Below are 14,417 nucleotides of genomic sequence, written 5' to 3'. Positions count from 1 at the left end.
GAGAGGGTGCAGGCAGTGGGAGAGGGTTGGTGCAGACAGAAAATGAGATAATGCAGACAGAGACTAAACTGGTACAATCAGAGGATAGATGGTGCAGGGCTGCAGGCAGAGGGACAGATGGTGCAGTCATTGAACAGATGGTGCAGAGAGAGGGTGAAATGGTTCAAGCAGAGACACAGAAAGTGCAAGCACACACCAGCATGGTGGGAGACTACAGGCAGAGAAGGGAAAGATTTAACATGGTAGCGTTGTGTAATACAAACCAGCAGTCATATCTTAACAGGCCTCTGCAGATGCACATGAGAGGGTGCAGTCAGTGGGAGAGGGTTGGTGCAGACAGAAAATGAGATAATGCAGACAGAGAGTAAACTGGTACAATCAGAGGATAGGTGGTGCAGGGCTGCAGGCACAGGGACAGATGGTGCAGTCAGAGAAAAGATGGTGCAGAGAGAGGGTGAAATGGTTCAAGCAGAGACACAGATAGTGCAAGCAGACACAGACATGGTGCGAGACTACAGGCAGAGAGGGGAAAGATTTAACATGGTAGTGCTGTGTAATACACACCAGCAGCCGTATCTTAAAAGCCCTCTGCAGATGCACATGAGAGGGTGCAGGCAGTGGGAGAGGATTGGTGCAGACAGAAAATGAGATAATGCAGGTAGAGAGTAAACTGGTAGAGTCAGAGGATAAGGTGGTGCAGGGCTGCAGGCAGAGGGACAGATGGTGCAGTCAGAGAAAAGATGGTGCAGAGAGAGGGTGAAATGGTTCAAGCAGAGACACAGATAGTGCAAGCAGACACAGACATGGTGCGAGACTACAGGCAGAGAGGGAAAAGATTTTACATGGTAGTGCTGTGCAATACACACCAGCATCCGTATCTTAAAAGCCCTCTGCAGATGCACATGAGAGGGTGCAGGCAGTGGGAGAGGGTTGGTGCAGACAGAAAATGAGATAATGCAGGTAGAGAGTAAACTGGTAGAGTCAGAGGATAATGTGGTGCAGGGCTGCAGGCAGAGGGACAGATGGTGCAGTCAGAGAAAAGATGGTGCAGAGAGAGGGTGAAATGGTTCAAGCAGAGACACAGATAGTACAAGCATACACAGACATGGTGCAAGACTACAGACAGAGAAGGGATAGATTTAACTTGGTAGCGCTGTGTAATACACACCACCAGCCATATCTTAATAGGCCTATGCAGATGCACATGAGAGGGTGCAGGCAGTGGGAGAGGGTTGGTGCAGACAGAAAATTAGATATTGCAGGTAGAGAGTAAACTGGTACAATCAGAGGATAGATGGTGCGGGGCTGCAGGCAGAGGGACAGATGGTGAAGTCAGTGAAAAGATGGTGCAGAGAGAGGGTGAAATGGTTCAAGCAGAGACACAGATAGTGCAAGCAGACACAGACATGGTGCGAGACTACAGGCAGAGAAGGGAAATATTCAACATGGTTGCGCTGTGTAATACACCAGCAGCCGTATCTTAATAGGGCTCTGCTGATGCACATGAGAGGGTGCAGGCAGTGGGAGAGGGTTGGTGCAGACAGAAAATGAGATAATGCAGACAGAGACTAAACTGGTACAATCAGTGGATAGATGGTGCAGGGCTGCAGGCAGAGGGACAGATGGTGCAGTCAGAGAAAAGATGGTGCAGAGAGAGGGTGAAATGGTTCAAGCAGAGACACAGATAGTGCAAACAGACACAGACATGGTGCGAGACTACAGGCAGAGAAGGGAAAGATTTAAAATGGTAGTGCTGTGTAATACAAATCAGCAGTCATATCTTAATAGGCCTCTGCAGATGCACATGAGAGGGTGCAGGCAGTGGGAGAGAGTTGGTGCAGACAGAAAATTAGATATTGCAGGCAGAGAGTAAACTGGTACAATCAGAGGATAGATGGTGCAGGGCTGCAGGCAGAGGGACAGATGGTGAAGTCAGTGAAAAGATGGTGCAGAGAGAGGGTGAAATGGTTCAAGCAGAGACACAGATAGTGCAAGCAGACACAGACATGGTGCGAGACTACAGGCAGAGAAGGGAAAGATTCAACATGGTTGCGCTGTGTAATACACCAGCAGCCGTATCTTAATAGGGCTCTGCTGATGCACATGAGAGGGTGCAGGCAGTGGGAGAGGGTTGGTGCAGACAGAAAATGAGATAATGCAGACAGAGACTAAACTGGTACAATCAGTGGATAGATGGTGCAGGGCTGCAGGCAGAGGGACAGATGGTGCAGTCAGAGAAAAGATGGTGCAGAGAGAGGGTGAAATGGTTCAAGCAGAGACACAGATAGTGCAAACAGACACAGACATGGTGCGAGACTACAGGCAGAGAAGGGAAAGATTTAAAATGGTAGTGCTGTGTAATACAAATCAGCAGTCATATCTTAATAGGCCTCTGCAGATGCACATGAGAGGGTGCAGGCAGTGGGAGAGAGTTGGTGCAGACAGAAAATTAGATATTGCAGGCAGAGAGTAAACTGGTACAATCAGAGGATAGATGGTGCAGGGCTGCAGGCAGAGGGACAGATGGTGAAGTCAGTGAAAAGATGGTGCAGAGAGAGGGTGAAATGGTTCAAGCAGAGACACAGATAGTGCAAGCAGACACAGACATGGTGCGAGACTACAGGCAGAGAAGGGAAAGATTTAAAATGGTAGTGCTGTGTAATACAAATCAGCAGTCATATCTTAATAGGCCTCTGCAGATGCACATCAGAGGGTGCAGGCAGTGGGAGAGGGTTGGTGCAGACAGAAAATTAGATAATGCAGGCAGAGAGTAAACTGGTACAATCAGAGGATAGATTGTGCAGGGCTGCAGGCAGAGGGACTGATGGTGCAGTCAGTGAATAGATGGTGCAGAGAGAGGGTGAAATGGTTCAAGCAGAGACACAGATAGTGCAAGCAGACACATACATGGTGCGAGACTACAGGCAGAAAAGGGAAAGATTTAACATGCTAGCGCTGTGTAATACACACCAGCAGCCATATCTTAATAGGCCTCTGCAGATGCACATGAGAAGGTGCTGGCAGTGGGAGAGGGATGGTGCAGACAGAAAATTAGATAATGCAGGTAGAGAGTAAACTGGTACAATCAGAGGATAAGGAGGTGTAGGGCTGCAGGCAGAGGGACAGATGGTGCAGTCAGTGAACAGATGGTGCAGAGAGAGGGTGAAATGGTTCAAGCAGAGACACAGATAGTGCAAGCAGACAAAGACATGGTGCGAGACTACAGGCAGAGAAGTGGAAGATTTAACATGGTAGCGCTGTGTAATACACACCAGCAGCCATATCTTAATAGGCCTCTGCAGATGCACATGAGAGGGTGCAGGCAGTGGGAGAGGGTTGGTGCAGACAGAAAATTAGATATTGCAGGTAGAGAGTAAACTGGTAGAAACAGAGGATAGATCGTGCAGGGCTGCAGGCAGAGGGACAGATGGTGCAGTCAGTGAAAAGATGGTGCAGAGAGAGGTTGAAATGGTTCAAGCAGAGACACAGATAGTGCAAGCAGACACAGGCAGGGTGCAAGACTACAGGCAGAGAAGGGAAAGATTTAACATGGTAGCGCAGTGTAATACAAACCGGCAGTCATATCTTAATAGGCCTCTGCAGGTGCACATCAGAGGGTGCAGGCAGTGGGAGAGGGTTGGTGCAGACAGAAAATTAGATAATGCAGGCAGAGAGTAAACTGGTACAATCATAGGATAGATGGTGCAGGGCTGCAGCCGGAGGGACTTATGGTGCAGTCAGTGAAAAGATTGTGCAGAGAGAGGGTGAAATGGTTCAAGCAGAGACACAGATAGTGCAACCAGACACAGACATGGTGCAAGACTACAGGCAGAGAAGGGAAATATTTAACATGGTAGCGCTGTGTAATACACACCACCAGCCATATCTTAATAGGCCTCTGCAGATGCACATGAGAGGGTGCAGGCAGTGGATGAGGGTTAATGCAGACAGAAAATTAGATATTGCAGGCAGAGAGTAAACTGGTACAATCAGAGGATAGATGGTGCAGGGCTGCAGGCAGAGGGACAGATGGTGAAGTCAGTGAAACGATGGTGCAGAGAGAGGGTGAAATGGTTCAAGCAGAGACACAGATAGTGCAAGCAGACACAGACATGGTGCGAGACTACAGGCAGAGAGGGGAAAGATTTAACATGGTAGTGCTGTGTAATACACACCAGCAGCCGTATCTTAAAAGCCCTCTGCAGATGCACATGAGAGGGTGCAGGCAGTGGGAGAGGGTTGGTGCAGACAGAAAATTAGATAATGAAGGCAGAGAGTAAACTGGTACAATCAGAGGATAGATGGTGCAGGGCTGCAGGCAGAGGGACAGATGGTGCAGTCAGTGAAAACATGGTGCAGAGAGAAGGTGAAATGGTTCAAGCAGAGACACAGATAGTGCAAGCAGACACAGGCATGGTGGGAGACTACAGGCAGAGAAGGGAAAGATTTAAAATGGTAGTGCTGTGTAATACAAACCAGCAGTAATATCTTAATAGGCCTCTGCAGATGCACATCAGAGGGTGCAGGCAGTGGGAGAGGGTTGGTGCAGACAGAAAATTAGATAATGCAGGCAGAGAGTAAACTGGTACAATCAGAGGATAGCTTGTGCAGGGCTGCAGGCAGAGGGACTCATGGTGCAGTCAGTGAATAGATGGTGCAGAGAGAGGGTGAAATGGTTCAAGCAGAGACACAGATAGTGCAAGCAGACACAGACATGGTGCGAGACTACAGGCAGAAAAGGGAAAGATTTAACATGGTAGCGCTGTGTAATACACACCAGCAGCCATATCTTAATAGGCCTCTGCAGATGCACATGAGAGGGTGCTGGCAGTGGTTGAGGGATGGTGTAGACAGAAAATTAGATAATGCAGGTAGAGAGTAAACTGGTACAATCAGAGCATAAGGTGGTGCAGGGCTGCAGGCAGAGGGACAGATGGTGCAGTCAGTGAAAAGATGGTGCAGAGAGGGTGAAATGGTTCAAGCAGAGACACAGGTAGTGCAAGCAGACACAGACATGGTGCGAGACTACAGGCAGAAAAGGGAAAGATTTAACATGGTAGCGCTGTGTAATACACACCAGCAGCCATATCTTAAAAGCCCTCTGCAGATGCACATGAGAGGGTGCAGGCAGTGGGAGAGGGTTGATGCAGACAGAAAATGAGATAATGCAGGTAGAGAGTAAACTGGTAGAGTCGGAGGATAAGGTGGTGCAGGTCTGCAGGCAGAGGGACAGATGGTGCAGTCAGAGAAAATATGGTGCAGAGAGAGGGTGAAATGGTTCAAGCAGAGACACTGATAGTACAAGCATACACAGACATAGTGCAAGACTACAGGCAGAGAAGGGAAAGATTTAACATGGTAGCGCTGTGTAATACACACCACCAGCCATATCTTAATAGGCCTCTGCAGATGCACATGAGAGGGTGCAGGCAGTGGGAGAGGGTTGGTGCAGACAGAAAATTAGATATTGCAGGTAGAGAGTAAACTGGTAGAATCCGAGGATAGATCGTGCAGGGCTGCAGGCAGAGGGACAGATGGTGCAGTCAGTGAAAAGATGGTGCAGAGAGAGGTTGAAATGGTTCAAGCAGAGACACAGATAGTGCAAGCAGACACAGGCAGGGTGCGAGACTACAGGCAGAGAAGGGAAAGATTTAACATGGTAGCGCTGTGTAATACAAACCAGCAGTCATATCTTAATAGGCCTCTGCAGATGCACATCAGAGGGTGCAGGCAGTGGGAGAGGGTTGGTGCAGACAGAAAATTAGATAATGCAGGCAGAGAGTGAACTGGTACAATCAGAGGATAGATGGTGCAGGGCTGCAGCCGGAGGGACTGATGGTGCAGTCAGTGAAAAGATTGTGCAGAGAGAGGGTGAAATGGTTCAAGCTGAGACACAGATAGTGCAACCAGACACAGACATGGTGCGAGACTTCAGGCAGGGAAAGGGAAAGATTTAACATGGTAGCGCTGTGTAATACACACCAGCAGCCATATCTTAATAGGCCTCTGCAGATGCACATGAGAGGGTGCAGGCAGTGGGAGAGGGTTGGTGCAGACAGAAAATTAGATATTGCCGGCAGAGAGTAAACTGGTACAATCAGAGGATAGATGGTGCAGGGCTGCATGCAGAGGGTACAGATGGTGCAGTCAGTGAAAAGATGGTGCGGAGAGAGGGTGAAATGGTTCAAGCAGAGACACAGATAGTGCAAGCAGACACAGACATGGTGCGAGACTACAGGCAGAAAAGGGAAAGATTTAACATGGTAGCGCTGTGTAATACACACCACCAGCCATATCTTAATAGGCCTCTGCAGATGCACATGAGAGGGTGCAGGCAGTAGATGAGGGTTAATGCAGACAGAAAATTAGATATTGCAGGCAGAGAGTAAACTGGTACAATCAGAGGATAGATGGTGCAGGGCTGCAGGCAGAGGGACAGATGGTGAAGTCAGTGAAACGATGGTGCAGAGAGAGGGTGAAATGGTTCAAGCAGAGACACAGATAGTGCAAGCAGACACAGACATGGTGCGAGACTACAGGCAGAGAGGGGAAAGATTTAACATGGTAGTGCTGTGTAATACACACCAGCAGCCGTATCTTAAAAGCCCTCTGCAGATGCACATGAGAGGGTGCAGGCAGTGGGAGAGGGTTGGTGCAGACAGAAAATTAGATAATGAAGGCAGAGAGTAAACTGGTACAATCAGAGGATAGATGGTGCAGGGCTGCAGGCAGAGGGACAGATGGTGCAGTCAGTGAAAACATGGTGCAGAGAGAAGGTGAAATGGTTCAAGCAGAGACACAGATAGTGCAAGCAGACACAGGCATGGTGGGAGACTACAGGCAGAGAAGGGAAAGATTTAAAATGGTAGTGCTGTGTAATACAAACCAGCAGTAATATCTTAATAGGCCTCTGCAGATGCACATCAGAGGGTGCAGGCAGTGGGAGAGGGTTGGTGCAGACAGAAAATTAGATAATGCAGGCAGAGAGTAAACTGGTACAATCAGAGGATAGCTTGTGCAGGGCTGCAGGCAGAGGGACTCATGGTGCAGTCAGTGAATAGATGGTGCAGAGAGAGGGTGAAATGGTTCAAGCAGAGACACAGATAGTGCAAGCAGACACAGACATGGTGCGAGACTACAGGCAGAAAAGGGAAAGATTTAACATGGTAGCGCTGTGTAATACACACCAGCAGCCATATCTTAATAGGCCTCTGCAGATGCACATGAGAGGGTGCTGGCAGTGGTTGAGGGATGGTGTAGACAGAAAATTAGATAATGCAGGTAGAGAGTAAACTGGTACAATCAGAGCATAAGGTGGTGCAGGGCTGCAGGCAGAGGGACAGATGGTGCAGTCAGTGAAAAGATGGTGCAGAGAGGGTGAAATGGTTCAAGCAGAGACACAGGTAGTGCAAGCAGACACAGACATGGTGCGAGACTACAGGCAGAAAAGGGAAAGATTTAACATGGTAGCGCTGTGTAATACACACCAGCAGCCATATCTTAAAAGCCCTCTGCAGATGCACATGAGAGGGTGCAGGCAGTGGGAGAGGGTTGATGCAGACAGAAAATGAGATAATGCAGGTAGAGAGTAAACTGGTAGAGTCGGAGGATAAGGTGGTGCAGGTCTGCAGGCAGAGGGACAGATGGTGCAGTCAGAGAAAATATGGTGCAGAGAGAGGGTGAAATGGTTCAAGCAGAGACACTGATAGTACAAGCATACACAGACATAGTGCAAGACTACAGGCAGAGAAGGGAAAGATTTAACATGGTAGCGCTGTGTAATACACACCACCAGCCATATCTTAATAGGCCTCTGCAGATGCACATGAGAGGGTGCAGGCAGTGGGAGAGGGTTGGTGCAGACAGAAAATTAGATATTGCAGGTAGAGAGTAAACTGGTAGAATCCGAGGATAGATCGTGCAGGGCTGCAGGCAGAGGGACAGATGGTGCAGTCAGTGAAAAGATGGTGCAGAGAGAGGTTGAAATGGTTCAAGCAGAGACACAGATAGTGCAAGCAGACACAGGCAGGGTGCGAGACTACAGGCAGAGAAGGGAAAGATTTAACATGGTAGCGCTGTGTAATACAAACCAGCAGTCATATCTTAATAGGCCTCTGCAGATGCACATCAGAGGGTGCAGGCAGTGGGAGAGGGTTGGTGCAGACAGAAAATTAGATAATGCAGGCAGAGAGTGAACTGGTACAATCAGAGGATAGATGGTGCAGGGCTGCAGCCGGAGGGACTGATGGTGCAGTCAGTGAAAAGATTGTGCAGAGAGAGGGTGAAATGGTTCAAGCTGAGACACAGATAGTGCAACCAGACACAGACATGGTGCGAGACTTCAGGCAGGGAAAAGGAAAGATTTAACATGGTAGCGCTGTGTAATACACACCAGCAGCCATATCTTAATAGGCCTCTGCAGATGCACATGAGAGGGTGCAGGCAGTGGGAGAGGGTTGGTGCAGACAGAAAATTAGATATTGCCGGCAGAGAGTAAACTGGTACAATCAGAGGATAGATGGTGCAGGGCTGCATGCAGAGGGTACAGATGGTGCAGTCAGTGAAAAGATGGTGCGGAGAGAGGGTGAAATGGTTCAAGCAGAGACACAGATAGTGCAAGCAGACACAGACATGGTGCGAGACTACAGGCAGAAAAGGGAAAGATTTAACATGGTAGCGCTGTGTAATACACACCAGCAGCCATATCTTAATAGGCCTCTGCAGATGCACATGAGAGGGTGCTGGCAGTGGGAGAGGGATGGTGCAGACAGAAAATTAGATAATACAGGTAGAGAGTAAACTGGTACAATCAGAGGATAAGGTGGTGCAGGGCTGCAGGCAGAGGGACAGATGGTGCAGTCAGTGAACAGATGGTGCAAAGAGAGGGTGAAATGGTTCAAGCAGAGACACAGATAGTGCAAGCAGACACAGGCATGGTGGGAGACTACAGGCACAGAAGGGAAAGATTTAACATGGTAGCGCTGTGTAATACACACCATCAGCCGTATCTTAATAGGCCTCTGCAGATGCACATGAGAGGGTGCAGGCAGTGGGAGAGGGTTGGTGCAGACAGAAAATGGGATAATGCAGGCAGAGACTAAACTGGTACAATCAGAGGATAGATGGTGCAGGGCTGCAGGCAGAGGGACATCTGGTGCAGTCAGAGAAGAAATGGTGCCGAGAGAGGGTGAAATGGTTCAAGCAGAGACACGGATAGTGGAAGCAGACACAGACATGGTGCGAGACTACAGGCAGAGAAGGGAAAGATTTAACATGGTAGCGCTGTGTAATGCACACCAGCAGCCATATCTTAATAGGCCTCTGCAGATGCACATGAGACGGTGCTGGCAGTGGGAGAGGGTTGGTGCAGACAGAAAATGAGATAATGCAGGTAGAGAGTAAACTGGCAGAGTCAGAGGATAAGGTGGTGCAGGGCTGCAGGCAGAGGGACAGATGGTGCAGTCAGAGAAAAGATGGTGCAGAGAGAGGGTGAAATGGTTCAAGCAGAGACACAGATAGTACAAGCATACACAGACATGGTGCAAGACTACAGGCAGAGAAGGGAAAGATTTAACATGGTAGCGCTGTGTAATACACACCACCAGCCATATCTTAATAGGCCTCTGCAGATGCACATGAGAGGGTGCAGGCAGTGGGTGAGGGTTAATGCAGACAGAAAATTAGATAATGCAGGCAGGGAGTAAACTGGTACAATCAGAGGATAGATGGTGCAGGGCTGCAGGCAGAGGGACTGATGGTGCAGTCAGTGAAAAGATGGTGAAGAGAGAGGGTGAAATGATTCAAGCAGAGACACAGATAGTGCAAGCAGACACAGACATGGTGCGAGACTACAGGTAGAGAAGGGAAAGATTTAACATGGTAGCGCTGTTTAATACAAACCAGCAGTCATATCTGAACAGGCCTCTGCAGATGCACATGAGAGGGTGCAGTCAGTGTGAGAGGGTTGGTGCAGACAGAAAGTGAGATAATGCAGACAGAGAGTAAACTGGTACAATCAGAGGATAGGTGGTGCAGGGCTGCAGGCACAGGGACAGATGGTGCAGTCAGAGAAAAGATGGTGCAGAGAGAGGGTGAAATGGTTCAAGCAGAGACACAGATAGTGGAAGCAGACACAGACATGGTGCGAGACTACAGGCAGATAAGGGAAAGATTTAACATGGTAGCGCTGTTTAATGCACACCAGCAGCCATATCTTAATAGGCCTCTGCAGATGCACATGAGACGGTGCTGGCAGTGGGAGAGGGTTGGTGCAGACAGAAAATGAGATAATGCAGGTAGAGAGTAAACTGGTAGAGTCAGAGGATAGGGTGGTGCAGGGCTGCAGGCAGAGGGACAGATGGTGCTGTCAGAGAAAAGATGGTGTAGAGAGAGGGTGAAATGGTTCAAGCAGAGACACAGATAGTACAAGCATACACAGACATGGTGCAAGACTAGAGGCAGAGAAGGGAACTATTTAACATGGTAGCGCTGTGTAATACACACCACCAGCCATATCTTAATAGGCCTCTGCAGATGCACATGAGAGGGTGCAGGCAGTGGGTGAGGGTTAATGCAGACAGAAAATTAGATATTGCAGGCAGGGAGTAAACTGGTACAATCAGAGGATAGATGGTGCAGGGCTGCAGGCAGAGGGACAGATGGTTCAGTCAGAGAAAAGATGGTGCAGAGAGAGGGTGAAATGGTTCAAGCAGAGACACAGATAGTGCAAGCAGACACAGACATGGTGCGAGACTACGGGCAGAGAAGGGAAAGATTTACCATGGTAGCGCTGTTTAATACAAACCAGCCGTCATATCTTAACAGGCCTCTGCAGATGCACATGAGAGGGTGCAGTCAGTGGGAGAGGGTTGGTGCAGACAGAAAATGAGATAGTGCAGACAGAGAGTAAACTGGTACAATCAGAGGATAGGTGGTGCAGGGCTGCAGGCACAGGGACAGATGGTGCAGTCAGAGAAAAGATGGTGCAGAGAGAGGGTGAAATGGTTCAAGCAGAGACACAGATAGTGCAAGCAGACACAGACATGGTGCAAGACTACAGGCAGAGAGGGGAAAGATTTAACATGGTAGTGCTGTGTAATACACACCAGCAGCCGTATCTTAAAAGCCCTCTGCAGATGCACATGAGAGGGTGCAGGCAGTGGGAGAGGGTTGGTGCAGACAGAAAATTAGATAATGCAGGCAGAGAGTAAACTGGTACAATCAGAGGATAGATGGTGCAGGGCTGCAGCCGGAGGGACTGATGGTGCAGTCAGTGAAAAGATTGTGCAGAGAGAGGGTGAAATGGTTCAAGCAGAGACACAGATAGTGCAACCAGACACAGACATGGTGCGAGACTGCAGGCAGAGAAGGGAAAGATTTAACATGGTAGCGCTGTGTAATACACACCGGCAGCCATATCTTAATAGGCCTCTGCAGATGCACATAAGAGGGTGCAGGCAGTGGGAGAGGGTTGGTGCAGACAGAAAATTAGATATTGCCGGCAGAGAGTAAACTGGTACAATCAGAGGATAAGGTGTTGCAGGGCTGCAGGCAGAGGGACAGATGGTGCAGTCAGTGAACAGATGGTGCAGAGAGAGGGTGAAATGGTTCAAGCAGAGACACAGATAGTGCAAGCAGACACAGGCATGGTGGGAGACTACAGGCAGAGAAGGGCAAGATTTAACATGGTAGCGCTGTGTAATACAAACCAGCAGTCATATCTTAATAGGCCTCTACAGATGCACATCAGAGGGTGCAGGCAGTGGGAGAGGGTTGGTGCAGACAGAAAATTAGATAATGCAGGCAGGGAGTAAACTGGTACAATCAGAAGATAGATGGTGCAGGGCTGCAGGCAGAGGGACTGATGGTGCAATCAGTGAAAAGAAGGTACAGAGAGAGGGTGAAATGTTTCAAGCAGACACAGATAGTGCATGCAGACACAGACATGGTGCGAGACTACAGGTAGAGAAGGGAAAGATTTAACATGGTAACGCTGTTTAATACAAACCAGCAGTCATATCTTAACAGGCCTCTGCAGATGCACATGAGAGGGTGCAGTCAGTGGGAGAGGGTTGGTGCAGACAGAAAATGAGATAATGTAGACAGAGAGTAAACTGGTACAATCAGAGGATAGGTGGTGCAGGGCTGCAGGCACAGGGACAGATGGTGCAGTCAGAGAAAAGATGGTGCAGAGAGAGGGTGAAAAGGTTCAAGCAGAGACACAGATAGTGCAAGCAGACACAGACATGGTGTGAGACAACAGGCAGAGAGGGGAAAGATTTAACATGGTGGTGCTGTGTAATACACACCAGCAGCCATATCTTAAAAGCCCTCTGCAGATGCACATGAGAGGGTACAGGCAGTGGGAGAGGGTTGATGCAGACAGAAAATGAGATAATGCAGGTAGAGAGTAAACTGGTAGAGTCAGAGGATAAGGTGGTGCAGGTCTGCAGGCAGAGGGACAGATGGTGCAGTCAGAGAAAAATTGGTGCAGAGAGAGGGTGAAATGGTTCAAGCAGAGACACAGATAGTACAAGCATAGACAGACATGGTGCAAGACTACAGGCAGAGAAGGGAAAGATTTAACATGGTAGCGCTGTGTAATACACACCACCAGCCATATCTTAATAGGCCTCTGCAGATGCACATGAGAGGGTGCAGGCAGTGGGAGAGGGTTGGTGCAGACAGAAAATTAGATATTGCAGGTAGAGAGTAAACTGGTAGAATCAGAGGATAGATCGTGCAGGGCTGCAGGCAGAGGGACAGATGGTGCAGTCAGTGAAAAGATGGTGCAGAGAGAGGGTGAAATGGTTCAAGCAGAGACACAGATAGTGCAAGCAGACACAGGCATGGTGCGAGACTACAGGCAGAGAAGGGAAAGATTTAACATGGTAGTGCTGTGTAATACACACCAGCAGCCATATCTTAATAGGCCTCTGCAGATGCACATGAGAGGGTGCTGGCAGTGGGAGAGGGATGGTGCAGACAGAAAATTTGATAATACAGGTAGAGAGTAAACTGGTACAATCAGAGGATAAGGTGGTGCAGGGCTGCAGGCAGAGGGACAGATGGTGCAGTCAGTGACCAGATGGTGCAGAGAGAGGGTGAAATGGTTCAAGCAGAGACACAGATAGTGCAAGCAGACACAAACATGGTGCGAGACTACAGGCAGAGAAGTGAAAGATTTAACATGGTAGCGCTGTGGAATACACACCAGCAGCCATATCTTAATAGGCCTCTACAGATGCACATGAGAGGGTGCAGACAGTGGGAGAGGGTTGGTGTAGACAGAAAATGAGATAATGAAGACAGAGACTAAACTGGTATAATCAGAGGATAGATGGTGCAGGGCTGCAGGCAGAGGGACAGATGGTGCAGTCAGAGAAAAGATGGTGCAGAGAGAGGGTGAAATGGTTCAAGCAGAGGCACAGATAGTGGAAGCAGACACAGACATGGTGCGAGACTACAGGCAGTGAAGGGAAAGATTTAACATGGTAGCGCTGTGTAATACACACCAGCAGCCATATCTTAATAGGCCTCTGCAGATGCACATGAGAGGGTGCTGGCAGTGGGAGAGGGTTGGTGCAGACAGAAAATGAGATAAAGCAGGCAGAGAATAAACTGGTACAATCAGAGGATAGATGGTGCAGGGCTGCAGGCAGAGGGGCTGATGGTGTAGTCAGTGAAAAGATGTTGCAGAGAGAGGGTGCAATAGTTCAAGCAGAGACACAGATAGTGCAAGCAGACACAGACATGGTGCGAGACTACAGACAGAGAAGGGAAATATTTAACATGGTAGCGGTGTGTAATACACACCAGCAGCCATATCTTAATAGGCCTCTGCAGATGCACATGAGAGGGTGCAGGCATTGGGAGAGGGTTGGTGCAAACAGAAAATGAGATAATGCAGGCAGAGACTAAACTTGTACAATCAGAGGATAGATGGTGCAGGGCTGCAGGCAGAGGGACAGATGGTGCAGTCAGTGAAAAGATGGTGCAGAGAGAGGGTGAAATGGATTAAGCAGAGACACAGATAGTGCAAGCAGACACATGCATGGTGTGAGACTACAGGCAGAGAAGGGAAAGATTTAACATGGTAGCGCTGTGTAATACAAACCAGCAGTCATATCTTAATAGGCCTCTGCAGATGCACATGAGAGGTTGCAGGCAGTGGGAGAGGGTTGGTGCAGACAGAAAATTAGATAATGCAGGTAGAGAGTAAACTGGTAGAATCAGAGGATAGATGGTGCAGGGCTGCAGGCAGAGGGACAGATGGTGCAGTCAGTGAAAAGACGGTGCAGAGAGAGGGTGAAATGGTTCAAGCAGAGACACAGATAGTGCAAGCAGACACAGGCATGGTGCGAGACTACAGGCAGAGAAGGGAAAGATTTAACATGGTAGCGCTGTGTAATACAAAC

Source organism: Lissotriton vulgaris, chromosome 4_1 (assembly GCF_964263255.1).
Source record: "Lissotriton vulgaris chromosome 4_1, aLisVul1.2, whole genome shotgun sequence".
Classification (NCBI taxonomy): domain Eukaryota; kingdom Metazoa; phylum Chordata; class Amphibia; order Caudata; family Salamandridae; genus Lissotriton; species Lissotriton vulgaris.
This window is presented reverse-complemented; position numbering follows the sequence as displayed.